The 27,085-nt window shown below is 42.2% G+C and overlaps 1 protein-coding gene across 2 annotated transcripts in view; it reads right to left on the reverse strand.

Moving 5' to 3' along the window:
• LOC106567284 (synaptotagmin-2) overlaps window positions 1–27,085 on the reverse strand; it is an 80,947-nt gene that overhangs the window by 42,477 nt on the left and 11,385 nt on the right. The window contains exon 2 of one of the 2 annotated variants that reach the window (XM_014136412.2): window positions 1,032–1,092. The exons of the other annotated variant lie outside the window; for it this stretch is intronic. The gene's annotated coding sequence lies outside the window, so the exon portion shown is untranslated. The remainder of the gene's footprint in view (window positions 1–1,031; window positions 1,093–27,085) is intronic. 2 annotated transcript variants of the gene reach the window in all.

Here is a 27,085-nt window from a genome sequence, read left to right on the forward strand (position 1 = left end):
GAAAGCATCAACTGAATGTTAAATGTGTTTCCTGTCAGGTATTTTAATTATCTGTATTGTCTATTTGTTGAACGTTTGTGAAGTCTTGATTGTGGTTGTTTGTATTGTCTGGTTAATTGGTGTTGGACCCCAGGAAGATTAGCTAGCGTTATGGCGTTAGCTAATGGGGTTCCTAATAAAAAATAAAAACGTTTTTTTATTTATTTTTATTTTTAATACATTTGCAAAAATTTCTAAAAACCTGTTTTTGCTTTGTCATTATGGGGTATTGTGTGTAGATTGATTTTAGATCAACGCTGTAACGTAACAAATGTGAAAAAAGTTAAGGGGTCTGAATACTTTCCGAATGCAATGTATATGGTTGCTCCTAAAGGTGAACATCATAATTTGCATTGACACAAGAGAACCCTGGAATCCCCTCAATGATGTAGAGTGTAGGAAACTGTTTAACTGATTAATAATCTATGTCAAGACCAATTGATCAGTCATTCTCTAGTAAAGATAAGTAATTCATTAATCAATTACATCGACTGGTTCAGTCAGTCGGTTTGCCCCGACTTGATCAGAGTGCTATGTCAGGTGACATTGGCAGTTGGCACACTGTGGCCAGTCAAAGACAGGCCCCCATCTGGGCAATGCCCACAGTGTAGCCTACAGCAGAGACTGAAGACTAGAGACTAGTGAAGGCTTCCTGAAATTAACAGAGATGATGATCTTTCTGAGGGAGGTTTGAGTAGAGGGGAAGGCAGCATGTAACGATGTTTGTGCAGTGAACTGTCTCTGGTTAAAGAGGCCAGGACCAATCACAGCGATAGAAGTGACAGCTACATCTTGAGGAAGGACAGCACACAATAAATTGTTTCTGTCTCTTGCTCCTTCTATATCCCCTCTCTCTTTTACTCTATCTTCTCTCTCCCACTAAGCAACCCTTCTGGCGAGTCCAGTCCACCAGATATGCCCTTATTAAAGATTTACAGCTTTGCAAATACACTTTTTATGCCAATATTCTGCCCTCTTAGCCAGATACTCACAGCCAAATCTTGATAGGTAGCCACACGATCACAATGAGAGTGTTGTCTTATTCAAGCAGATCTAGAAATGAAACATGAAAATAATCAGTTGAATGATACAGTTAAATTATAGCAGAGGTCAACAACAGGTGGCCGGCGGGCCAAAACCTGACTGCAAGTATTTTTTGGGGCCCCTCAAAGTTTTTAGTAGACAAAATTATAATAATTGATAGTAAAATCACCAGAAATCCAGCAAAAATGTTGTTTAATTTAGGAAATCTGTTCCCAAGTATTCCCACAAATAAAATAAAATGATATATGTGATCATGTCTCAATGTAATCAAGATATGAAATTATTAAAAATTCCAAAAATTATTATTAAAAATTCCAATACAAATCTCTTTTTAGACTATGTTCCGGCCCCCCGACCATCTGCTCCGACAAAAATCGTCCCGTGGCTGAATCTAGTTGCCTACCCCTGTATTAAAGTATGGATGGACTAACAATCAGAGTGAAATCTCATTGAAGCATCAAAATGTCTGTTTCAGCCCTGGACAGCTCCATTCTGGCATTGGGTAAAATATGAAACACTCTCTGAAGTATCTGGGTGTCTGACAGGCTAAGTGGCAGGACATTCAGTGTGTCTATCTGCTCAGTATGGTCCATATCTGAATCAGATGATTACAATCACCCTCACCACATTCTACTGTCACAATATGATGGAGATTCCCCCAAAACTGCCCAACGGTTTATCACAAAGCAATTACCATAGCAATTAATAAAATGGTGTTACTTTAGTAATGGCAGTATAACTACACGGTAGCAACTGTGAAACTGAGTAACAACTCACAGTAGCAACTGAGTGCAAAGGGTTACCTAAAAAGATGTGTATTTCACATATTGCTCCCCCATCTTTACTAATCATTTGGACTGCATACACTCTGGAACTGTTAAGCAACCTAAATCAACTTGTACGCTCTAAGAGGTTCTGACAGTTGTCTCAGTCCCACATAGGGCATGCTGATGTATGCTTGGAGGCCACTCTGGTACAAAGAGGCGGACTAATGAGTGCTTGCTGTTGCTGGAAGCTTCTCCTTCCTCTTATTACAGCTCTCTGCATTTATTGAATTAATGTAATGCAGAATTATTTCCTGGTGGTATCGCTGAGGAGGCTTGTGATTGGCAGGTTAGGACCAAGATAACCCTGTTATAGCTATTCCTCCCACCCCCACAGATCCTTTGCCACAGACCCAGCAACAACAGCCCAATACAACCCAGCCTGGCCCAGAACAGAAGCCTACACACCAAATGGAGGGCACAGGGTCATTTTCATTAAGCACCACACAGAAGAAAGCTGACTGAAACAGAGAGGGTCTACCTGGACTTTTCTAACAATAAACACCCATTTTCTAATAAGAAACACTAAAATGTTATTCATGTTACTATGCCCTTCACGATCCCAACTTCTGATGAGAGAATCACTTTTCTGTCCACTGTATAATTAACTACATTAGTCATGCATAAATATTTTAGTGGGCTGATGACGTACTCGTACTAATAAATGCATTGAAGCAAGTATGTACGGAAGCAAGCGTGCACAGTCACACTCATATGCACACACATTATTTCAACAGCATGTACTGAACATATGCTCAACGTCTCTGTGTGGTTTTTGGATAGAGCTACAGTAAGTGATTGTTCCATTAATCCACTAATCTAGTTGAGACAACAGGCCAGTGGGGAAGATTCCCAACAAAGCCTCTCCAGCTCTCAGGTTTTTGGACAGAGCTTTGACATTTAATAATGGGTTCTCCTACAACCCTCCAGAGCCAGATGGGGACAGATATTTGGCATTGAGTGTAAACCTGAATGGGCGTGTTCTCTGGGTCTGGGTTTAATTATAAACCCAATAACCCAGAGCTACTCACACAGACATATTTCTTATGACTTGTGGGAACTATCGATGCAAGATTCCAGGAACACTTGGAATGATTGATTAGTTCCTAAAAAGCACAAGCTGACCCACTTTGTTATTAATGTAAGTGGGTTCCATACATTGGAAAAGTGTCAGAATCATGTAAAATCTGTCAGGATGCAGTGCAAGAAAAATCTATTGTACACAGGATATGTATGGCATAACATTGACCCTTTGTGTACATTTTCAGCCATCAGAAGATCCATCAGAAGATTCGTCTGAATGAATAGTCAATCAGCCACATTAGCATTTTAAAGACCTTGGAGAGTCTCATTCAAGGACTATTTTCCTCCACTATTTCGCTTAACAATTCATTTCATGATTCGTAGGATTTAATTGCCCTAGGTGCATCATAAAGACATCCAAAGGGACATCTTATTCAGTCTAATTCTGTGCAGTCTTGAGAAAACAATTATGTTAAATATTTTCTTAGTCATCACTCCATTGTCTCTCTTCCTGTATTTGTATGTATTTGTATTTATTATGGATCCCCATTAGCTGCTGTCAAAGCAGCAGCTACTCTTCCTGGGGTCCAGCAAAATTAAGGCAGTTTATACAATTTTAAAAACATTACAATACATTCACAACACACTGTGTGCCCTCAGGCCCCTACACCACCACTACCACATATCTACAGTACTAAATCCATATGTATGTATAGTGCGTATGTTATCGTGTGTTGTGTTGTGTTGTGTTCTGTGTGTATGCATGTGTCTGTGCCAATGTTTGTGTTGCTTCACAGTCCCCACTGCTCCATAAGGTGTTTTTTTATCTGTATTTTAAATCAAATTTTACTGCTTGCGTCAGTTACTTGATGTATAGAGTTCCATGTAGTCATGGCTCTATGTAGTACTGTGTGCCTCCCATAGTCTGTTCTGGACTTGGGGACTGTGAAGAGACCTCTTGTGGTATGTCTTGTGGGGTATGCATGGGTGTCCGAGCTGTGTGCCAGTAGTTTATACAGACAGCTCGGTGCCTTCAACATGTCAATACCTCTCATAAATAACAGTAGTGATGAAGACAATCTCTCCTCCACTCTCAGCCAGGAGAGATTGACATGCATATTATTAATATTAGCTCTCTGTGTACATCCAAGGGCCAGCCGTGCTGCCCTGTCCTGGGCCAATTGCAATTTTCCTAAGTCCTTTTTTGTGGCACCTGACCACACAACTGAACAGTAGCGAAGGTGCGACAAAACTAGGGCCTGTAGGACCTGTCTTGTTGATAGTTTTGTTAAGAAGGCAGAGCATCGCTTTAGTATCTCCCCATCTTAGCTACTACTGCATCAATATGTTTTGACCATGACAGTTTACAATCTAGGGTTACTCCAAGCAATTTAGTCATCTCAACACATTATTTATTTAAAGATTTAGTTAAGGTTTAGTGAGTGTTTTGTTCCAAATACAATGCTTTTAGTTTTAGAAATATTTAGGGCTAACTTATTCCTTGCCACCTACTCTGAAACTAACTGCAGCTCTTTGTTGAGTGTTGCAGTCATTTCAGTCGCTGTAGTAGCTGACGTGTATAGTGTTGAGTCATCCGCATACATGGACAATCTGTCACTGCAGTGATAGTATCAAGAACAAGATGGCCAGTCGTCACATACTAGTGTAATATCCAAATCAAAAACCTTTCAGAATATGATGTCACAAATGTATGAGTGAAGCAGCTAGCCCAGCCCCAGTCTGCAGTGTGCTGCTGCTGACAGAGAGAGTTTATGGGTCGTAGACGACTGCTCAGGACTCCAGGTTCCAGTACAGTGAGTTATGACTGAGCCACACAGTCCTCCTTCTACACCAGGCCCATGGTGGTGCCGCAGCCGCCTGTGAAACTGTCTGAGCTCTGAGGTGTTTATGGCTAGCTGCAGGTGCTGAGTGACAAAGAGGTAAAGAACATTTCCTACCATTAGCTCACTGCTCAGGCCAGACCATACTCAGACCTCTAGCTAAAAGGCAACAATCATTATTTCACAGAAAAGATGGGCTGCAGCAGAGCAAAGTAAAGAGAGAAGATGTGTGGAGCTGATGTATTCTCTCTCTCTCTATCTCTCTCTCATAAAAACATTACAATATTACCCACTGGCCAATGTTACCACGAATGCTTGCAGCTACTATCACCTTGATGACATTACGGTAGTTGTTGGTCCACAACAGATCTTGGCAAAATCAATCCTAATGTGGCAGATCTGTGAGACAATCACTTCAAAGGGGATTGCTTTCTCATTCTTTCCCACTGAGGATAATTGGATCGGTCCCTTCTATTTGTAGCCTCTGGGGAAGACAGTAACCCAGAGAAAAACAAGCAACGATGGGCCTGAGCCTGAGATTGTCTTTAATTGGTTATTGGTAAACAGGACAATTTCACTTTGCTTTGGTTGCTGGATGCCTCCAGAGGATTTAACCACCATTTAGAGGTGAACTCCCAGAGCCCAAGCCAGAGATGAGGAAGGATTTACTTTTAATGAACTGTCAAAATAGGAGTAATACTTCTCTTTGATCTTTAGAGTTGGCCAACATAGTTTTCTTAATGTCAAAACGGAGTTATGTTCAATACTAATCCAGTTACGCCAGGGAACTGTATGAATCATATCTCACCATATATAATTCCATCGTCGAACACGATTGCCGTTTCCTTTAATTTAAAGGTTAGTCGAGGCAAGGGAAATAGACTAGCATTCTAATTTATTTGCTGTGTGGAAATGGTGACGGCTGTACTGTGATTACTACATGGAGCTGTAATAAGTTATACATAACATCACTACATCTGTGTTCTGAATCAGCAGCCTACTGTGTAATCACTTATCACTCCAATACTACATCATATCATTTTTCCGTTTCTCCATGACTGAACACTGTGTCAGAGAGGGGGAACATACCAGCAAAACAGCTGAAAATGTCACTCACCATCAAAGTATACAGAGCCTTTCTATTCTTTAACAAGATTATTGTGCAGCAGCAGAGACAGCCCCTTGCATCGCTGAGCCCCTCAGCATCCCCCATGTTCCTCCTAACTAACCCTCTCTCTCCCCCTCACAGACACGTGACTCTCCACGACTACACTGTTTCCACACAAACCACGAGGATGAATTCATACGGGGCAGTGGTGGCTTAGAAGAGATATTTAAGGCTCTCAGCTGCCCCCAAGCTCTCTGGAGCATTGAACACGGGGAGATGTGTGTGTGCATGTGTGTATATGTGAGAGAGAGTTTGTGTGTAGTGGAGCGTTGTACACTGGAGAGATCTGGCCCAAATGTAATCCCTCTATTGTGATGTGGATGGTTGTAGTAGAAGAAAGGGCTGTGGCTGCCTGCTGCAATGCAGGGGTTTAACATGGAGATATGAACACATTTCAGTAACATGCCTACACATATACACTCAGTGGCTAGTTTATTAGGTACACCCATCTAGTACCGGGTCGGAATCCTTTTTGTCTCCAGACCAGCCTGAATTCTTCGGGGAATGGATTCTACAAGGTGTCGGAAACGTTTGTTGCTCAATTGGTATCAAGGGACCTAATGTGTACCAGGAAAACATTCCCCACACCAGTACACCACCCCTACCAGCCTGTAACATTGACACCAGGTAGGATGGGTCCATGGACTCATACTGCTTACACCAAATCCTGACTCTGCCATCAGCATGACACAACAGGAACCGGGATTGGTCGGACCAGGCAATGTTTTTCTACTCCTCAATTGTCCAGTGTTGGTGATTGCGTGGCCACTTGAACCACTTCTTCTTGTTTTTAGCTGATAGGAGTGGAACCCAGTGTGGTCATCTACTGCAATAGCCCATCCATGACAAGGATCGACGAGTTGTGTGGTCCGAGTTGCCGTACAGCACACCACTGTTGTACTGCGTCATTATTTGTCTGTTTGTGGCCCGCCCATTAGCTTGCACGATTCTTGCCATTCTTCTTTGACCTCTCTCATCAACTAGCTGTTTTTGCCTACAGAACTGCTGCTGACTGGATGCTTTTTGTTTGTCGCACCATTCTCGGTAAACCCTAGAAACTGTCATGTCTGAAAAGCCCAGGAGGGTGGTTGTTTCTGAGATACTAGATCCATCTCGCCTGGCACGGACAATCATACCATGCTCAAAGTTGCTTAGGTCACTCATATTGCATATTCTAACATTCAATCAAACAGTAACTGGATGCCTCGATGCCTGTCTGCCTGCTTTATACAGCAAGCCACGGCCACGTGACTCACTGTCTGAGGAGCAATCCATTTACGTGAACAGGGTGGTGTACCTAATAAACTGACCACTGAGTGTAGAACTGGAAGCCTTGCACAGACTCAGCACTGTGCTTCAGTTTTGCACACAGCAATTCCAATCATTTGAATGCTTCAGATAATTATTCAATACTGTCTTAGGGTCCCCCCTGCATATAAAATAAAAAGCCATTTGGGCCAGGCTAGGTTCATTCACAGAGGTAAGTGTTTTCCCAGGTTTATATCCTGTAGAAGACCGCAGCATGACACCCCAACGTGCAGATGCAGGCCCATTTTATAGAGCAGTCTGCTCCAGGAAAATTATTAGTAAGAAGGCAGATAGGCCAGGGAATTGAAGCTTGCAGTGCTGCGAGGAGAGAGTCAGCCGCTTAGATAACAGCTGACAAAAGAGTTGTAAACAAAGAAAGAAGGGGTTGAGAGAGCAAATAAGGAGGGACGAGAGAGGGATAAATAAAAAATGATGTTGACTGTGTGTGGCTGGTTAATCTTTCTCTCCTTTTACATTATTCCATATCAGGCTTCCCAGTTGGCATCATGGTACAGTATAAATAAAGTGTGGTAGAGTAGAAAAACATGTGGTCTGAATAAAAATAGGATATAAAGGATTATGTATACTTGTCAATCAACTCTAACAGTGCATTTTCATAATTTTGTGACTGCAGTAGTCAACAGTACGTCCTGTGTATTTGTTCCACCAGAGTTTTTTCATTGGTTTATCCTAATATTCAAAATTACCTTTGAAAATCCGCACCTAGGCGTACATACACTACATGAACAAATTGCCCATCGAACATCTCATTCCAAATTCATTGGCATTAATATGGAGTTGGTCCTCCCTTTGCTGCTATAACAGCCTCCACTCTTCGGGAAGGCTTTCCACTAGATGTTGGAACATTACTGCGGGGACTTGCTTCCATTTAGCCACAAGAGCATTAGTGCGATCGGGCACCGGTGTTGGGGGATTAGGCCTGGCTCGCAGTCGACGTTACAATTCATCCCAAAGGTGTTCAATGGGGTTGAGGTCAGTGCTCTGTGCAGGCCTGTCAAGTTCTTCCACACCAATCTCGACAAAACAATTTCTGTATGGACCTCGCTTTGTGCATGTGCACAGGGGTATTGTCGTGCTGAAACAGGAAAGGGACTTCACCGAACTGTTGCCACAAAGTTATAAGCACAGAATCATCGAGAATGTCTTTGTATAATGTAGCATTAAGACCTCCCTTCACTGGAACTAAGGGGCCTAGCCTGAACCATGATAAACAGCCGCACATCATTATTCCTCCTCCCGCAAACTTTACAGTTGTCACTATGCTTTGGGGCAGGTAGCGTTCTCCTGGCATCCGCCAAACCCACAGTCTTCCGACGGACTGCCAGATGATGAAGCGTGATTCATCACTCCAGAGTGTTTGGAACTGGGTAGTGAGTGTTGCAACCAAGGACAGACGATTTTTATGCATTACACGCTTCAGCACTTGGCCGGTCCCATTCTGTGAGCTTGTGTGGCCTACCACTATGCGGCTGAGCTGTTGTTGCTCCTAGACGTTTCCACTTCACAATAACAGCACTTACAGTTGACCAGGGCAGCTCTAGCATGGCATAAATTTGATGAACTGACTTCTTGGAAAGGTGGCATCCTATGACGGTGCCACTTTGAAAGTCACTGAGCTCTTCAGCAAGGCCATTCTACTGCCAATGTTTGTCTGTGGAGATTGCATGGCTGTGTGCTCGATGTTATACACCTGTCATCAACAGGCATGGCTGAAATAGCCAAATCCACTAATTTGAAGGGGTGTCCCCATACTTTTGTATATATAGTGTATTTTCCCTCTTATCTAATCAGGATATAAATGGACACTTACTGTATTAAACAGAGGTTTCTGTGAGCTGCTGTGTTGATCCATAGAGTTACCCAGAGTGGGAGGGAGGTGAGGGGATGATGGTTGTTGTGTAGGCTAGGCTACAGTACATGACAGATTGCTGACAGTGGGTGTCTTTCACCATCAGCAGAAACAACCCTACATAATGACACTCTGGCTCCAATCTTTACACTGCTGATATAGGCAGTACAGAACAGTACAGCGAGGTGGGGGAATACCACACAGTCAATCAAATCAGATACACTGACTGCTTGCTGCAGCCCAATTCAGTGAACATACTGACCGTATAGCTTGACTCCTATCATGGGCTTACAAACTCCTCAACTGAGTTAATTTCAACTGTGAAATGATTCAAAGAGCTAGCCTATTACGAAGTTAACGATGCATGTTAAAATATTCATGGAGTGTAATGATTAAAGATTGGATATTTAATGTGTTTTATAAAGAGCAATTAATAAAGTATTCTCTTTTTCTATTCTCTTTTTCTCACACACAGTGTTCATCTCTGTGTATGATGAATCATCAGAAACTAGGAGAATCTCTTGACCTTGAGCTAAGTTTATTCTCTCCCGTCCTTCTAAACTGTCAACCCTCCCAGTTTATCAGTAAGAATGCAGAGACCACAACGCCATGACAGGGAATCAAGGACCGTGTGCTTTAAAACAGAGGTTCAGTGATTTAAAATGGCTTCTACTTCAAACCCTAATGCCTGCAATCACAATGCCTGCATCATCTGAAACCCCTTTGTTTTGTTTTATGTATATATAACTTTTTGTTCAAGTTCAACACTTGTGAAATGTGATAATCGGTTTTATTCTTCTTTGAACAAAATGCAATTTTTCACCAAGCAGCAGGCCATAAATCTTTGGTGGATGGAGGGCAGCGGTGGCAGCCTGCAGGCCTCCCTCTAGTCTTGCTACCTGGCTTCTTCAGTGGGAGACAAGGAAGGCTGTGCTTATGTACAGAAATAAGGCCATCCATCACCCAGTGCCAGAGAAACAAACAGTCAGCTGCAGACTGGGATAAATGAGCACACTGTTTAAGATTAATTACTCCCCTCTGTGGTGGCTGCCAACTAATGTACCAGAACACTCCAAATCTGTAGTCAATATAAAAACAAATGATGATGATGAAAAAAATCACGCAAATATAGAGAATGTCTTGTTTTTCATGATGATTAATAGATCAATATGCTTTCTTTTTAAGCTACAGTATGTGTATAACAAGAGGAACTGAAACCCTCCAGACTCAAATACTATGAAGTCATAGAGGCAACATAAAAGCACCCGAAAGCAACAACCAACTGACAAGGGGACTTATAAAGTCCCAGAAATGTCAAGTAAGTTGTAGTAATTTTGTACTCTGTGAGCAGCTATACTACTTTGCCAGCAATATAAACACCATTACAAGTACCAAGTCCTTCTATATCCAGAGCTTGATGGAATGAAACCCACCATCAAGAGCCTGCTGGTCTGTATCCTGGCGTTACCACTCTGGCCACTAGGGGGTTCAGTTTCTGCCTGACCCTGTTATTGAGTGGTCAGTGAGTTAGTGTAGGTCATGAGATAGACAAGCTGTCTGTGTCTGCTCACGGGGATCATTCACATTCACACTCTCTGTGAACCAAATCTAGGAAACCGGCGCCAGCGGTCAAAAATAAAACTCTGCTTCCCTCTGTCTGAAAACCAGGTCGACCTCAGAAAACCGTCTAGTCACGCAACCTAAAGGGGGAGGAGGACATAATGATTTTGCAATTAAGACATGTCTGGCATGTAAAACGGACGACAGTCCTCAGACAAAACAAACCAGGCAATTTACTTCGAATCTGGCCTGACGCATCTCCTTGAATAGCAAAGTAAGGTTTGAGACAGTGGTAATGTCCGAATACCAATACTTGCGTCCTAAATAGTAGGCCGTTTGAGTATGCGAAAAAATTAAGTTGAATAGTATTCGACATTTCGAAAATCTAGTATACTTTAAATGCCCGGATATCATGCTAATCTCGGCTTTGACAACAGCTGATCAATTACAAGATATGTGGGTGCGCTACCGACATCAACGAATAGCGGGAAACAACGCAAACACGTATGACACATTTTCAGTACACGAAAATATGTTTAATAGTATGCAACATTTAGATAATCGAGTATGGTTTAAATGCCAGGATGTATACTAATTTTGGCTCTTCATCACAATGCAGTGGAAGAGGTGGGCTGCAAGTGGTAGCCCTAGTTCTTTTCAAATAGCCAAAAACAAATCTAGACCACTTAATTGGGAAGATGCCCGGAGCTTCTGCGGTGGTGTTCAAATGTAAGCGAAGTAGTTTTTGTTCTCCGTAAAATGATCACGAGTATTGCATCGAAGGATACATCTTTGAAAACATAAGTCTTTTTTTTTTTTTTTAAGTACAAAATGCTTACCCAAAGTGGATTTTCGTTTTCTCACTGAAAAGTTTTTTTTTATTATTTTGGTCATCATCAGAGCTTTTAAACTAAATACTAAACCATCTTTTGATTTCTGAATGTGTTGTTACCAGGGACTCGGGATGTGGCTGCGTTATTGATGTCATGTTAATCAGGCCTTTTGATTTGAACGGATTGTTTTATTTTTGTAGGCTAGGCTACCTAATCAATTATTACATTTTTGGATCAAGCCTTAGCAGTCATTCTGATCTCGTTCCCAATGATCAGTGCTATAGTTTACTAAGCTATGTTGCTGCCCAGCGGTTCTGAATTTGCGATGCACCCGACTGTCCACGTTTTTCTGTGCAAGTCTTCTGATTTGAACATTTCAAAAGTTTCGGTGTGTGTACTAAGCAATTTGATTACATTTATATACAGCGCATTCGGAAAGAAAAAATACCTTTTTCACATTTTGTTAGGTTACAGCCTTATTCTAAAATGGATTAAATAAAATGTTTTACTCATCAATCTACACACAATACCCCATAATGCCAAATCGAAAACAGGTTTTTATAATTTTTTGCAAATGGTTAGCCTTCTGGAAGGTTCTCCCATCTCCATGGAGGAACCCTGGAGTTCTGTTAGAGTGGCCATCGGGTTCTTGATCACCTCCTTGACCAAGGCCCTTCACTCCGATTGCTCAGTTTGGACGGGCGGCCAGCTCTAAGAAGAGTCTTGGTGGTTCCAAACTGAATGATAGCGGCCACTGTGTTCTTTGGGACGACCTTCAATGCTGCAAAAATGTTTTGGTACCCTTCCCCAGATCTGTGCCTTGACACAATCCTGGCTCGGAGCTCTAAAGGCAATTCCTTCAACCTCATGGCTTGGTTTTTGCGCAGACATGCACGGTCAACTGTGGGACCTTAAAAACGGGTGTGTGCCTTTTCAAATCATGTCCAATCAATAGAATTTATCCCAGGTGGACTCCAATCAAGTTGTAGAAACATCTTAAGGAGGATCAATGGAAACAGGATGCACCTGAGCTCAATTTCGAGTCTCATAGCATAGGGTCTGAATACTTACAGTATGTAAATAAGGTATTTCAGTAAAAAAAAAAAAAATTGCAAACATTTCTAAAAACCTGTTTTCGCTTTGTCATTATGGGGTATTGTGTGTAGATTGCTGAGGAAAAACATTTTATTTAATCAATTTTAGAATAAGGCTGTAATGTACCAAAATGTGGACAAAGGGAAGGGGTCTGAATATTTTCCGAATGCACTGTATACCTCCGTTCATATTCTATTCAGAGTTTAGAGAAATTAATCAAATTGAAAATGCGCTATTATCAGGCTGGTTAATGCGATGCATGTCTGTTGAATTTGGAAAAATCAATCTGCACTCAGCTGAGCCCCACCTAATCAGCCAATCAGGACCCACTACTGCGTTGCGGCTGTGGCATACTGCATACGTTTTACTTTACTAAACAGTACCTGCTAAATGTTTAAGTATGTAATAAGCTAGTTTTGGTATTCAGCAGGGTTCTCCCAAGGTCACTTGTGTTTATATCAGCCCACAGTAATGGCGTCTCATTTGGAGCCTATTATGCTGACACCTGATGTGGGCACAAAGTACTAAAACGTATGACTCCTTCTAGTGTTAGAAAAACTGTTTTGACTCTTGGACAAATGACTTTTCTAAGCACCACTTGAGAGATTACAATAAGCACTTATCCTGAAGTGCCAGTACATAGAGAAGGTATTGTTTTTTTCAAGGTACTTTTTCCAAGTAGCTGTTACCATTTGCAGGACTTATAAGTGTTTCGATGGTGTCTTCTAGGGCTCAGTGTCTCCTTCTGTGATGTGAATGCTTTGACCTGAGAGCATAGTGATAATTAACTGTGAGATCAATTGTAAAGTAGAAGGGAGTCATTTTCAATTAATCTCATTACAAACCAAATTAAGCACTGACCTTCCAAGCATACCAGCACAGGGAAGACTACAGGAAAGGCAAGAACAAGTACTTTAACACACTCACTTATAATTAAAATTACAACTGTCATTGTTATCTTTCAAGGGCCTTTCCTGCCATTATAAAATTGTTTCCTGATTGTCATTTTAAATCAGAATCTTAGGAGTATTATCTGGTGATTAGAATCAAAGCGGCATCAGCATCTGGTTCTTTTTATTTTCACTTTATTGTAATGTCCATGAACAGTGTAAACAGTATCAATGACACTGAGATCAACTGAATGCTTCCATAAGGGACATAACATAGTATATTTATGACACCTATATAGTAGCAGTGGCTGGTGATCAGGGGCTGGTCATAAGTTCCATATAGTACCATTACCTCAGTAGAGCTCGTAGAGCTCAGTGGTGTGGCACGGATGAATACCCCTCTGAGATCTCGTCAGACACCAGGCTCCACACTGTCTAGGTTCAATAATAGGTTATGTGACAAAACTCCCTTGGTGATGGTTGGAGGAGAATAAGGTGGGTGTATTGTCTCGGTTCAATTACTCAAACACATAACTGAAAATGTAATCGTAATTGACAACACTTCATATGGCACAGCTGGTTACTGTAGAAATGAGACGTGTATTTTATTCTACTTGAAAACAGCTATACATTTGCAGTCATTTTTCTGTCACACACTGGTAGGTACACTTCAGGCATTCTTCCTTTTCTTTTTCTCTCTCTCGCTCTCACACACACAGTGTACACACACACACACACACACTACTCTCACACACACTACTCACACACACACAGTACACACACACACACAGTACACACACACACACAGTACACACACAGGTCAAAGATGTTCCTGCAGCCAGACATAGGGGTATTACCGCTGGGCCTCACCCAGTGTTGTAATCTTGGTGCTGCATCAACAATCGATGAGCTGAGGGCAGAGGGAGAGAAGACAAGACCAATCGATGCCCAGTTAGGAGCCTTGTGGTAATTGCGGAGTTATCAGTTTCCAGCAGCGAACTGCTGTTAACTTTACGGTACACAGATTGGATGACCCTTTCAGAAACACCCTTGAAAATGGTTGATTCCTAGATGGATAGATCAACTCCTTGTCCTCTCTCATTGTCCAAAATGGTTAACTCCTAGATGGATAGATCAAGTCCTTGTCCTCTCTCATTGTCCAAAATGGTTGGCTTCTGTGTGACACATTTTGTTGTTATTGGGCAGTTTGTATCATGTAATTACAACATAAAAAAAGTCTCTGTATTACTTAATAATAATTTGGTAATAATTATATTTGTTCTATTATATGTACAGGTGTGTATTAATATGCATGTGTGAATTGGAAACGTGTTTTTTTGCATATCCCAACTCTTCCTGAGACACCCTCAAAGAGTGGGGTCACGGCCAGGGTCAGCCATTATCAACGGCGAACCTGGAACAATAAGGGTTAAGTGCCTTGCTGAAGGGCACATCAAAAGATTTGTCACTTTGTTGGCTTGGGAATTTGAACTAGCAACCTTTTGGTTAATGGCCCAGCACTCTAACCGCTAGGCTACCTGCCACCCATGATAAGAGACAGTAAATTATGAAATACTTACCTACATATCTTCTCAGAACGATACAGATGTTCTGTCCTGTTATCATGAATCATGATGTATGGGTATTACTTCAACAAGAGGTTATGTTGAGGAGGGACTCTTTTGGTGGGGAGAAGAATCTATACGTTTACAAGTTTAGTGACTTTTTCCAATGCATATGCTATTCTGTTAATGATGTTGAAAGTATTCTACAGGATGGTTGTAAATGATAGTAGATTGTGTAGCATGAACACTCAATCCACTACAACCATTATGGGAAGATCAATGTAAAGGATAGAGCGTTGACTCAATCAACATACATGTGCTCCATTCAGCCGATGTTTCTCAGCTCCCTTTTACAGTCAAAAACACCATGTCAACAAGTTAACAGGGCTAACCATGAACCACAGTGATCAAATCATAAGGATGGGGGGGGGGGTTGGAAACATCTCAGAATATGTGCAAAAAACCTCTCCTCTGCTTTGACGAGCAGGCCAAGCCCATACAGTAAATACAACTGGCAGTATGTTATTAATTATTCAGGAGGAAAACCTATTGTGAAATGCTTGCAAAAATACAGCACTCAAGGCTGTGGTAAATCTGTGTACAGCATACCATCTGCTACCTGTCAAAGCTAACGGTCGCTGTGGGCACAGCAGCACTGAAGAAACATTGATCACAGATACAGTTTATACCCATTGTGAATCAGAAAGCAGAGAGGAGCACTGTACCTCAAAAACGACTTGTGTCGAAAAAGCAAGGGTCTATCCTGACAGGAAGTCAAAGTGAGTAATGTGCCATTCAGTTCATTCAGACTTGTTGGTTGGAAGTGTGAATGTGTATCCATGTGGGCATGGGTGACCAATTCTGGGTGTTTGCACACGTAAGGGTGTTTGCACACCTAAAGGCCACTAGCCCACTGAGCTAAATGCCTATGTATTAGTATAGGGAGCTATCACACATCTTAAGATCTCAGACAAGGTTATTTAGCATCATGCCGTGTCATTGTCCTCCTGAGATTTCAAGGCACTGGGTAGCGTTGTGGATATTGAATATTGGTGTATATTGGTGTACAGAATATGAGGTTTGTAAAACAAATCTACTTCAACTCATTTAGAAATATGGCCAACGAGCCACCCAGAGGAAACATTCATCTTGACAGTTATTCAAGACCCACCTGCCTCAAAACTCATAAAATATTCAGGCTTAATATACAGGCAAAGGTGAGTTTCCCTGGTCCACAAATCCTGTATCTTTCCTGTAGGGTTACTGAGTTCTTATCCAGAGCTTAGCTTCCAGCCTCCATTTTAGTGACAGAAGGAACAAAATGTCCTCAGTTAAGACTTGAATAATAGTTTACCTCAAGGCCCGTAATGCTGGGATCCTGTTAAGCTCTGCCTAAGGGCAGACAAACACATGATTAAGTTCAGGATGTTATTTATGAAAAAATGTAAGAATAATATCAGGTCATACTTCATTGTCTGCAAAGGGTAAAAAAAGAAAGCAGCACATTGCCGACCACCCAGGTTAAAATCAAGATGATTTGGTGAGATCCTAGGTAGAACTGAATGTTCACGCATACAAGGATGGGGGTTTCAGCTCTTTGCTTTGGTTAAAACATCCTTAGTCAAAGCTCTGCAATTACCTGATTCCCATGAGTTGAAATCATTCTAATGTATTTAGATAAGAGGAACTGCTCAGACTCCGACTGAATACTGACTGAAACTATGTGCCCTCAAGGGTTTTAAATTATTGATAACTATGATAAATTTACTGTTTTCAAAGCTCAACCAACTTTATGAATGATTTGCCTCTGGAAGGTTGGCTGGATTCAATAGTTATTTCAAACATTAAGAAGAACATACTCAGAATTCATAATTCAAAATATCAATATTGACCTCTGCCTTGTGAATGAAGTTAATGTTCACAGGCTCTTTTCTAAGTAGGCATCAACTTTAAACCATTGTTAACTGGTAGGGCTTGAAGAAGGCTTAGTTAGTGAGCATTAATATGTCCTGAAATGCCAAATATGTCAAAAGAACACAGTCAGGGACAGCTTTCATTATGTTGATGATGTGCAATTGAGACTGTCATACTCAATGCTGTCTATTGTCATTCACTTGGGCAGGAGAATGACTGATCTAACAACTGATCTAATCATTGGTATACAACACTCTGTTGATGGCATTTCATGACCTTTCTACCGCTGCATTAGAATACATGTAGACCTGCAGTAATACTAGGGCAGCAGCACACAGAGAATAGATAAGGAGAAAATGTCAATTCCCCTGGGCATACAATGGCTTCAGAAAGTATTCACACCCCTTGATTTTTTCCACATTTTGTGGATTTAATTGTCATTTTTTTGTTGATGATCTACACAAAATACTCTGTAATGTCAAAGTAGAAGAAAAACTAACATTTGTAAAGTATTAATGAAAAAATAAAACACCAATATATCTTGTTTAGATAAATATTCAACACCCTGACTCATATTTGCAATTCTTGAAGCTCTGTCAAATTGGTTGACTAACCATTTTCAGGTCTTGCCATACATTTTCAAGCAGATTTGAGTCAAAAGTGTAACTCAGCCACCACAGTGTATATATTTGGCCTTGTGTTTTAGGTTATTGTCCCGCTGAAAGGTGAATTTATCTCCCAGTGTATATTTGGCCTTGTGTATTAGGTTATCGTCCCGCTGAAAGGTGAATTTATCTCCCAGTGTCTGGTGGAAAGTAGACTGAACCATTTTTTCCTCTAGGATTTTGCATGTGCTTAGCAACTTAAAAAAAAATGTTTATCTCCCCAGTCCTAAAAGATTACAAGCATACCCATAACTAGGGGTGCAACTTTCACATGTCCCCCCCCCCCACATTATATTTCTTCCCCCATTTTATTATTGGAATGTGATACCAAACAATGCTCCGGTGTGCTTTAGGACCATGCAGACGCCTCCGAGCGTTCGGGTAGGCTGTTTGGAGTGTTTATCCGACTGGATATCCGACTGTCCCCCCCACTTCTAAAACCAAGGTTGTGCCCCTGCCCAAAACATGATTGAGACATGCAGCTTGAAAATATGGAGAGTGGTACTCAGTAATGCGTTGTATTGGATTTGCCCCAAACATAACATTTTGTATTCAGGACAAAAAGTGAATTGCTTTGCCAAATTATTTTTGCCAGTACTACTTTTGTGCCTTGTTGCAAACAGGATGCATTTTTTGAAATGTTTTACTTGGTACAGGCTTCTTTCTTTTCACTCTGTCAATTAGGTTAGTATTGTGGAGTAACTACAATGTTGTTGATCCATCAGCTTTTCATTTTTTATTAATTTGTAAAAATGTCTAAAAACATAATTCACTTTGACATAATGGGATATTGTGTGTAGGCCAGTGATGAAAAAATCTCAATGTAATCCATTATAAATTCAGGCTGTAATATCAAAATGTGGAAAACGTGAAGGGTTGTGAATACTTTCTGTAGGCACTGTAAGTACGATGCAATTATGCGCTATGCAGCTTTACTGTCCTATTCTTCAGGGACTTGACATCCATGAGGTGAAACTGAAAGTCAATATCTAGAACAGAAATGCATATTGCATACAGTGAAATGTGTACAAAATATTAATATAGGTGTATGTGCCGCCGAATGGATGCTTGTTTTAAGCGTGGCAGAAGAAAAAAAATCACCATCACACACACACACACACACACACACACACACACACACACACACACACACACACACAGAGAAACAGATACACAGGCAATGACAAACACATGCATACAGCTAAATCACCAAAATATTGTCTCAGACCCCAGTGGATTAGTGGCAGCTGGCCAGTAATAAAAAGGTGGATTCTGGGCTTGAAGCACCAAACATAGCCACTGTATAAATCTGTGTTAACTAGACTGAACACTGTGGGATAGAAACAACCAGCTTTTCCAAATGGCCAATGGGGAGGTGAGAGAGGCTTCGTTGCCTAATCAAATTAGTCTCTATCTCCTGTTCTCTGTCTTCCTGCTTGCTTTGTGTCATACTATTTCCAGCCGCCTTGATAAGAAATTAAAGCAGCGCTGCATTTTTAAATGGCAGAAAGCGGCAGAGAGGAATTGAGCTATTCATGGCAATACGATTTCATAGGGAAATGCAATCAAAATAGAGACCAATCAAATGAATCCTAGCTCTTTCTTGTTATAACAGGAATATTAATATGATACACACCAATGGGTTGTTCTTAATGTTAACCATGTCAATTCGGGACTCTCTCCACAATTTTACACCCTGTTGTTGCCTTGGTGCAGAATATTCATCTCACTGGCTAGTCCTGCTTTATAGAACCATAGAAAGCAATGTAACGCTCACTGCTCAGCGATCTAAGCAGATGACAAATCAACAGAGCAAGAAAAAGTGTGATGGGAAGAAAGCGGGACATCAATTACGTGGGAGGGGAAGAGTTGTTGCCCGCTACCTTAAAAGCAGTTCAGCCTCGTAAGAATCACAAGGTTGCCTTCCTACCCCAACAGTTACATCAGTCCTATCACACACAGAGTCTACAACACAGTGTCATGCACAGTAATATCACACGGATACGGAGTACGAAACAGCTCACAGCTTGAATCGTCATGTCATAAAGGAGTGAGACAGCCCGAATGAATAATTTACCTTGCTTTCTTAACTGTCCACCATCATGTCTGTAAGGGTTTCCTTCACAAACCAGAGGGATGAGAAGGAAAGATCAAACCTGACTTGAAAGACCTTGTTAGGGATATGTAAGAATGGAGCAAGGAGCCACTAACACCCTTTTCCTCAACAAATGACAGCCCTGCAGCCTGTGGATGGACCGTTTATGACAGTCAGTCAGGGTTGCTGTTAGGGAACTTCAAGAACAGTGGCAAAGGTTGTCAGGCCAAGCTCTTCAACTTTTCTTTGAGAGATCCACCTTTTGACACTATAGGCCTTCCTCCCTTCCCTCATTCTCATGCAGCAACATCTTTTGGACAATGTACAGGTGGATCGACAGACTGTGGTTCTTGAGTCTACCTGGTGTGTATTGCTTTTTAGTAGTGTAAATGGATAATTGTACTCGGACCACATTTTCAGTATAAATGCTAATATACTTTTGTTGACATTTACATTACATTTACATTTTACATTTAAGTCATTTAGCAGACGCTCTTATCCAGAGCGACTTACAAATTGGTGCATTCACCTTATGATATCCAGTGGAACAACCACTTTACAATAGTGCATCTAAATCTTTTAAGGGGGGGTTAGAAGGATTACTTTATCCTATCCTAGGTATTCCTTAAAGAGGTGGGGTTTCAGGTGTCTCCAGAAGGTGGTGATTGACTCCGCTGTCCTGGCGTCGTGAGGGAGCTTGTTCCACCATTGGGGTGCCAGAGCAGCGAACAGTTTTGACTGGGCTGAGCGGGAACTGTGCTTCCTCAGAGGTAGGGGGGCCAGCAGGCCAGAGGTGGATGAACGCAGTGCCCTTGTTTGGGTGTAGGGCCTGATCAGAGCCTGAAGGTATGGAGGTGCCGTTCCCTTCACAGCTCCGTAGGCAATCACCATGGTCTTGTAGCGGATGCGAGCTTCAACTGGAAGCCAGTGGAGAGAGCGGAGGAGCGGGGTGACGTGAGAGAACTTGGGAAGGTTGAACACCAGACGAGCTGCGGCGTTCTGGATGAGTTGTAGGGGTTTAATGGCACAGGCAGGGAGCCCAGCCAACAGCGAGTTGCAGTAATCCAGACGGGAGATGACAAGTGCCTGGATTAGGACCTGCGCCGCTTCCTGTGTGAGGCAGGGTCGTACTCTGCGAATGTTGTAGAGCATGAACCTACAGGATCGGGTCACCGCCTTGATGTTAGTGGAGAACGACAGGGTGTTGTCCAGGATCACGCCAAGGTTCTTAGCACTCTGGGAGGAGGACACAAGGGAGTTGTCAACCGTGATGGCGAGATCATGGAACGGGCAGTCCTTCCCCGGGAGGAAGAACAGCTCCGTCTTGCCGAGGTTCAGCTTGAGCTGGTGATCCGTCATCCACACTGATATGTCTGACAGACATGCAGAGATGCGATTCGCCGCCTGGTTATCAGAAGGGGGAAAGGAGAAGATTAATTGTGTGTCGTCTGCATAGCAATGATAGGAGAGACCATGTGAGGATATGACAGAGCCAAGTGACTTGGTGTATAGCGAGAATAGGAGAGGGCCTAGAACAGAGCCCTGGGGGACACCAGTGGTGAGAGCGCATGGTGCGGAGACAGATTCTCGCCACGCCACCTGGTAGGAGCGACCTGTCAGGTAGGACGCAATCCAAGCGTGGGCCGCGCCGGAGATGCCCAACTCGGAGAGGGTGGAGAGGAGGATCTGATGGTTCACAGTATCAAAGGCAGCAGATAGGTCTAGAAGGATGAGAGCAGAGGAGAGAGAGTTAGCTTTAGCAGTGCGGAGAGCCTCCGTGACACAGAGAAGAGCAGTCTCAGTTGAATGCCCAGTCTTGAAACCTGACTGATTAGGATCAAGAAGGTCATTCTGAGAGAGATAGCAGGAGAGCTGGCCAAGGACGGCACGTTCAAGAGTTTTGGAGAGAAAAGAAAGAAGAGATACTGGTCTGTAGTTGTTGACATCGGAGGGATCGAGTGTAGGTTTTTTCAGAAGGGGTGCAACTCTCGCTCTCTTGAAGACGGAAGGGACGTAGCCAGCGGTCAAGGATGAGTTGATGAGCGAGGTGAGGAAGGGGAGAAGGTCTCCGGAAATGGTCTGGAGAAGAGAGGAGGGGATAGGGTCAAGTGGGCAGGTTGTTGGGCGGCCGGCCGTCACAAGACGCGAGATTTCATCTGGAGAGAGAGGGGAGAAAGAGGTCAAAGCACAGGGTAGGGCAGTGTGAGCAGGACCAGCGGTGTCGTTTGACTTAGCAAACGAGGATCGGATATCGTCAACCTTCTTTTCAAAATGGTTGACGAAGTCATCCGCAGAGAGGGAGGGGGGGGGGGGAGGAGGATTCAGGAGGGAGGAGAAGGTAGCAAAGAGCTTCCTAGGGTTAGAGGCAGATGCTTGGAATTTAGAGTGGTAGAAAGTGGCTTTAGCAGCAGAGACAGAAGAGGAGAATGTAGAGAGGAGGGAGTGAAAGGATGCCAGGTCCGCAGGGAGGCGAGTTTTCCTCCATTTCCGCTCGGCTGCCCGGAGCCCTGTTCTGTGAGCTCGTAGTGAGTCGTCGAGCCATGGAGCTGGAGGGGAGGACCGAGCCGGCCTGGAGGATAGGGGACAGAGAAAATCAAAGGATGCAGAAAGGGAGGAGAGGAGGGTTGAGGAGGCAGAATCAGGAGATAGGTTGGAGAAGGTTTGAGCAGAGGGAAGAGATGATAGGATGGAAGAGGAGAGAGTAGCGGGAGAGAGAGAGAGAGCGAAGGTTGGGACGGCGCAATACCATCCGAGTAGGGGCAGAGTGAGAAGTGTTGGATGAGAGCAAGAGGGAAAAGGATACAAGGTAGTGGTCGGAGATTTGGAGGGGAGTTGCAATGAGATTAGTGGAAGAACAGCATCTAGTAAAGATGAGGTCAAGCGTATTGCCTGCCTTGTGAGTAGGGGGGGAAGGTGAGAGGGTGAGGTCAAAAGAGGAGAGGAGTGGAAAGAAGGAGGCAGAGAGGAATGAGTCAAAGGTAGACGTGGGGAGGTTAAAGTCACCCAGAACTGTGAGAGGTGAGCCATCCTCAGGAAAGGAACTTATCAAGGCGTCAAGCTCATTGATGAACTCTCCAAGGGAACCTGGAGGGCGATAAATGATAAGGATGTTAAGCTTGAAAGGGCTGGTAACTGTGACAGCATGGAATTCAAATGAGGAGATAGACAGATGGGTCAGGGGAGAAAGAGAGAATGTCCACTTGGGAGAGATGAGGATTCCAGTGCCACCACCCCGCTGGCTCGATGCTCTAGGGGTATGCGAGAACACGTGGGCAGACGAAGAGAGAGCAGTAGGAGTAGCAGTGTTATCTGTGGTAATCCATGTTTCCCTCAGCGCCAGGAAGTCTAGGGACTGGAGGGTAGCATAGGCTGAGATGAACTCAGCCTTGTTGGCTGCAGACCGGCAGTTCCAGAGGCTGCCGGAGACCTGGAACTCCACGTGGGTCGTGCGCGCTGGGACCACCAGGTTAGAGTGGCAGCGGCCACGCGGTGTGAAGCGTTTGTATGGCCTGTGCAGAGAGTTGACAATGGGATATGGTTGCTTTGAGAGCTAGCTATCAATGATATAATAACTTAAGCCTGCGATGCAATGTGCTCTATTTCCTCCTCAGTGAGCAGGTGAATGCATGTCCGTGGGAAGATGTTTTGGGGTGGGAGTACTGTCGACGTGGTGCCGCAGCACCCCTACTTCCCGCGGCTATGAGTGAATGTGTTTGTTCATGATAAGAACAAGGCGATGGAACACGGTCAGAGATTGTTATACACCTTGTATGAATCGCTGCAGGTCTTAAAATGGTGCTTGGTACAAATTGGATAGTACAACATGACAGAGTGGTCTCCTCTTTTGTTCCCTCACTCTATTTAACACATCTATTTTTACATTCTGAGCAGAAGTCAGAAATTACACTACACATCTCCTCTAAACTGCGAAGGACTCAGAGACATGCTGCAATAAACACAACACTCGGGCTCAATAAACAACTTGACACAAAGTACAGGAAATGATACCAAAGCATTATCCATCATCGTATTCAATGGTAAATATGTACCAGGCATTGACAACTATGATTACAGTGACCATAAGAAGGACAATAGGCCAGTACAAACTTACAACTGGCTTATGTCTTCAGAAAGCTCTTCACAAAATTGTTTAAAGATTATGAGAATGAGGAGAGTGTGATTAATTTAAGCCAATATTGTATGTTAAATATGATAGGATTGGATGTATTGGAAGAGAAGGGCTGGGTGCCTTAGAGCCTGACCAATTTGTTGTCAGGACTGGAGAAATCTAAATGCCTCTGCAAGCAGCTTGGAATTTAATTGAAAAGCCCATGGAGCAGGACACAAAAACCATGTCACAAAACCATGTCATAAATAACTATATTCTCTTTTATACTGTACTTTCACTGAGCAGTCCAAGGTTAGCTAACTGAACAAAAACTGATTTATTCTATTTGGGACTTGAGAGTCCCACAATATGACAGATTCACCCAATTGATTGCCTTGCTTGCAGAGTAATAGGCCTGCCTTCTTAACAATATGGTGGGACTCACAATTCAAGTTGTCCTAGGAGTATAAATGAACTTCACCCCCGTATCTCATTCAATAGTCGTATTTCTTTAGGGGTGGCATCTGCACAATGGCCAGAGAGGGGAAGGTCACACAACACCTCTCTCTTCTAATCTAAACAATCTTACGTGACCTGCCACTCAAACACTTTTAATGGGGAACTCTACATCAAGGTTGAATGTGACCTTCAGAAAGAATTCATACCCCTGGACTTATTGCACATTTTGTTGTGTTACAGTATTCTTTTTTTTTTCTCTCACCCATCCATAGCTGCGGGAAGTAGGGGTGCTGAGGATGCTGCAGCACCCCCTGAAAAAAAACAGAATACAAATATATACAGTACCAGTCAAAAGTTGACACACCTACTCATTCCAGGGTTTTTCAAAAAAGCTGTCATCAAGGTAAAGGGTGGCTACTTTGAGTAATCTCAAATATAAAATATATTTTGATTTGTTTTACACTTTTTTTGGTTACTACATGATCCATATGTGTTATTTCATAGTTTTGATGTCTTTACTATTTTTCTACAATGTAGAAAATAGTAAGATTAAAGAAAATCCCTGGATTATAAAAAAAATTCACACAAAAGTAGTGCATTGGGTCTTTAATATAGTCTGTATTAGCGGACCGATATAGCAGCGTGGGCAGAACTTTGTTCCTAAGATTTTCATGGTGATGATGCTGCTTCCTATCACTCAGAAGTTGTGTAGCAAGCTAAGGTGACAACAATGCCTGCCAGGGATGTTTTTCAGTTGCTTTGAATGATCAAAATCCTTAGGGTAAGAACACTTTTAAAGCCTCAAAGGATAAGATGATCCAACTTTCAAAATGTGTCATTTTTTGGCTAGCCACAGCAGTAAACTAGCTAGCTAGGTAGCGGTTTAGCTTTCTAGCATATTCACAAACTTGTTTTTAACAATTAACAAGCTAGTTAGCTACCACATGTAGCTAACAAGGTATGCCAAATAACAGTCTATAAACCACTTAAGGGCAAATAAATCAGATTTGACCACTCAGACAGGTCACATGGCCAGCAATCAATTTGTATCTGACTTCAAACCACCTATGAAGGTGGTTTGAAATGTGGCTTGAAATATCCGATTCCATGTGCTTTTTGGCTGTTCAGACTGCGGGAAAAATAACAGATATGCAAATAAATAGGATTTGAGTCACTTCAAACTGCCAATGTGAACACGGTTTAAGAGCTTTCCACACCTGGATTGTACTGTATTTGCCCATTATTATTTTCTAAATTCTTCAAGTTCCGTCAAAATGGTTGTTAAAAAGTCTTGCCATAGATTTTCAAGCAGATTTAAGTCAAAACCTTAACTCGGCCACTCACAAACATTCACGGTCTTCTTGGTAAGCAACTCCAGTGTAGATTTGGGGTTGTGTTTTAAGTTATTTTCTTGCTTAAAGGTGAATTAATCTCCCAGTGTTTGGTGGAAAGCAGACTGAACCAGGTTTCCCTCTAGGATTTTGCCTTATTCTGAAAAACTCCCCAGTCTTTAACGATTACAAGCATACACATAACATGATGCTTTACTCATGTCATATGTATATACTGTATTCTATTCTACTGTATTTTAGTCAATGCCACTCCGACATTGCTCGTCCTAATATTTATATATTTCTTAATTCTATTATTTTACTTTTAGATGTGTGTATTGTTGTGAATTGTTAGATACTACTGCACTGTTGGAGCTAGGAACACAAGCATTTCACTACACCCGCAATAACATCTGCTAAATATGTGTTAGTGACCAATAACATTTGATTTGATGCAGCCACCACCATGCTTGAAAATATGGAGAGTGGTACTCAGTAATGTGTTGTATTGGATTTGCCCCAAACATAACACTTTGTATTCAGGACAATTTTTTTGCTGTATTACTTTAGTGCCTTTTTGCTTACAGGATGCATGCTTTGGAATATTTGTATTATGTACAGGCCGCCTTCTTTTCACTCTGTCAATTAGGTTAGTATTGTGGAGTAACTACAATGTTGTTGATCCATCCTCAGTATTCTCCTATCACAGCCATTAAACTTCGTAACTGTTTTAAAGTCACCATTGGCCTTATGGTAAAATTAATGAGCGGCTTCCTTCCTTGCCGGCAACTGAGTTAGGAAGGAGGCCTGTATCCTTGTTGTGACTGGGTGTACACCATACAAAGTGTAATTTATAACCTTACCATGCTCAAAGGGATATTCAATGTGTGCTTTTTTTACCCATCTACCAATAGGTGCCCTTCTTTGTGAGGCATTGGAAAACCTCCCTGGTCTTTGTGGTTGAATCTGTGTTTGAAATTCACTCCTCGACTGAGGGACCTTACAGATAATTGTATGTGTAGGGTACAGAGATGAGATAGTCATTCAAAAATCATGTTAAACACTAGAACTGCACACAGAGTGAGTCCATGCAACTAATTATGGTTAAGCATATTTTTACACATTAACTTATTAAGGCTTGCCATAACAAAGGGGTTGAATACTTCTTGACTTAAGATATTTAAGCTTTTCATTTTATATACATTTTTCAAACATTTCTTGTGGGGCATTGTGTGTTGGCCAGTAACACAACATCAATTTGATGAGTTTTAAATTCAGGCTATAACACAACAACATTTGGAAAAATTCAAGGGATATGAATACTTTCTGAAGGCACTGTATATTGTTGGTAAGGCAGCTCGTACACATTACAGCATCAGTAGTATCCTCTAATTAACTATGTCCATCCAGGTTCATACTCTTCAAATCTGTTCAAACGCAAATTAATGTTATT

The sequence above is a fragment of the Salmo salar genome, chromosome ssa13 (assembly GCF_905237065.1).
Source record: "Salmo salar chromosome ssa13, Ssal_v3.1, whole genome shotgun sequence".
Taxonomy (NCBI): Eukaryota; Metazoa; Chordata; class Actinopteri; order Salmoniformes; family Salmonidae; genus Salmo; species Salmo salar.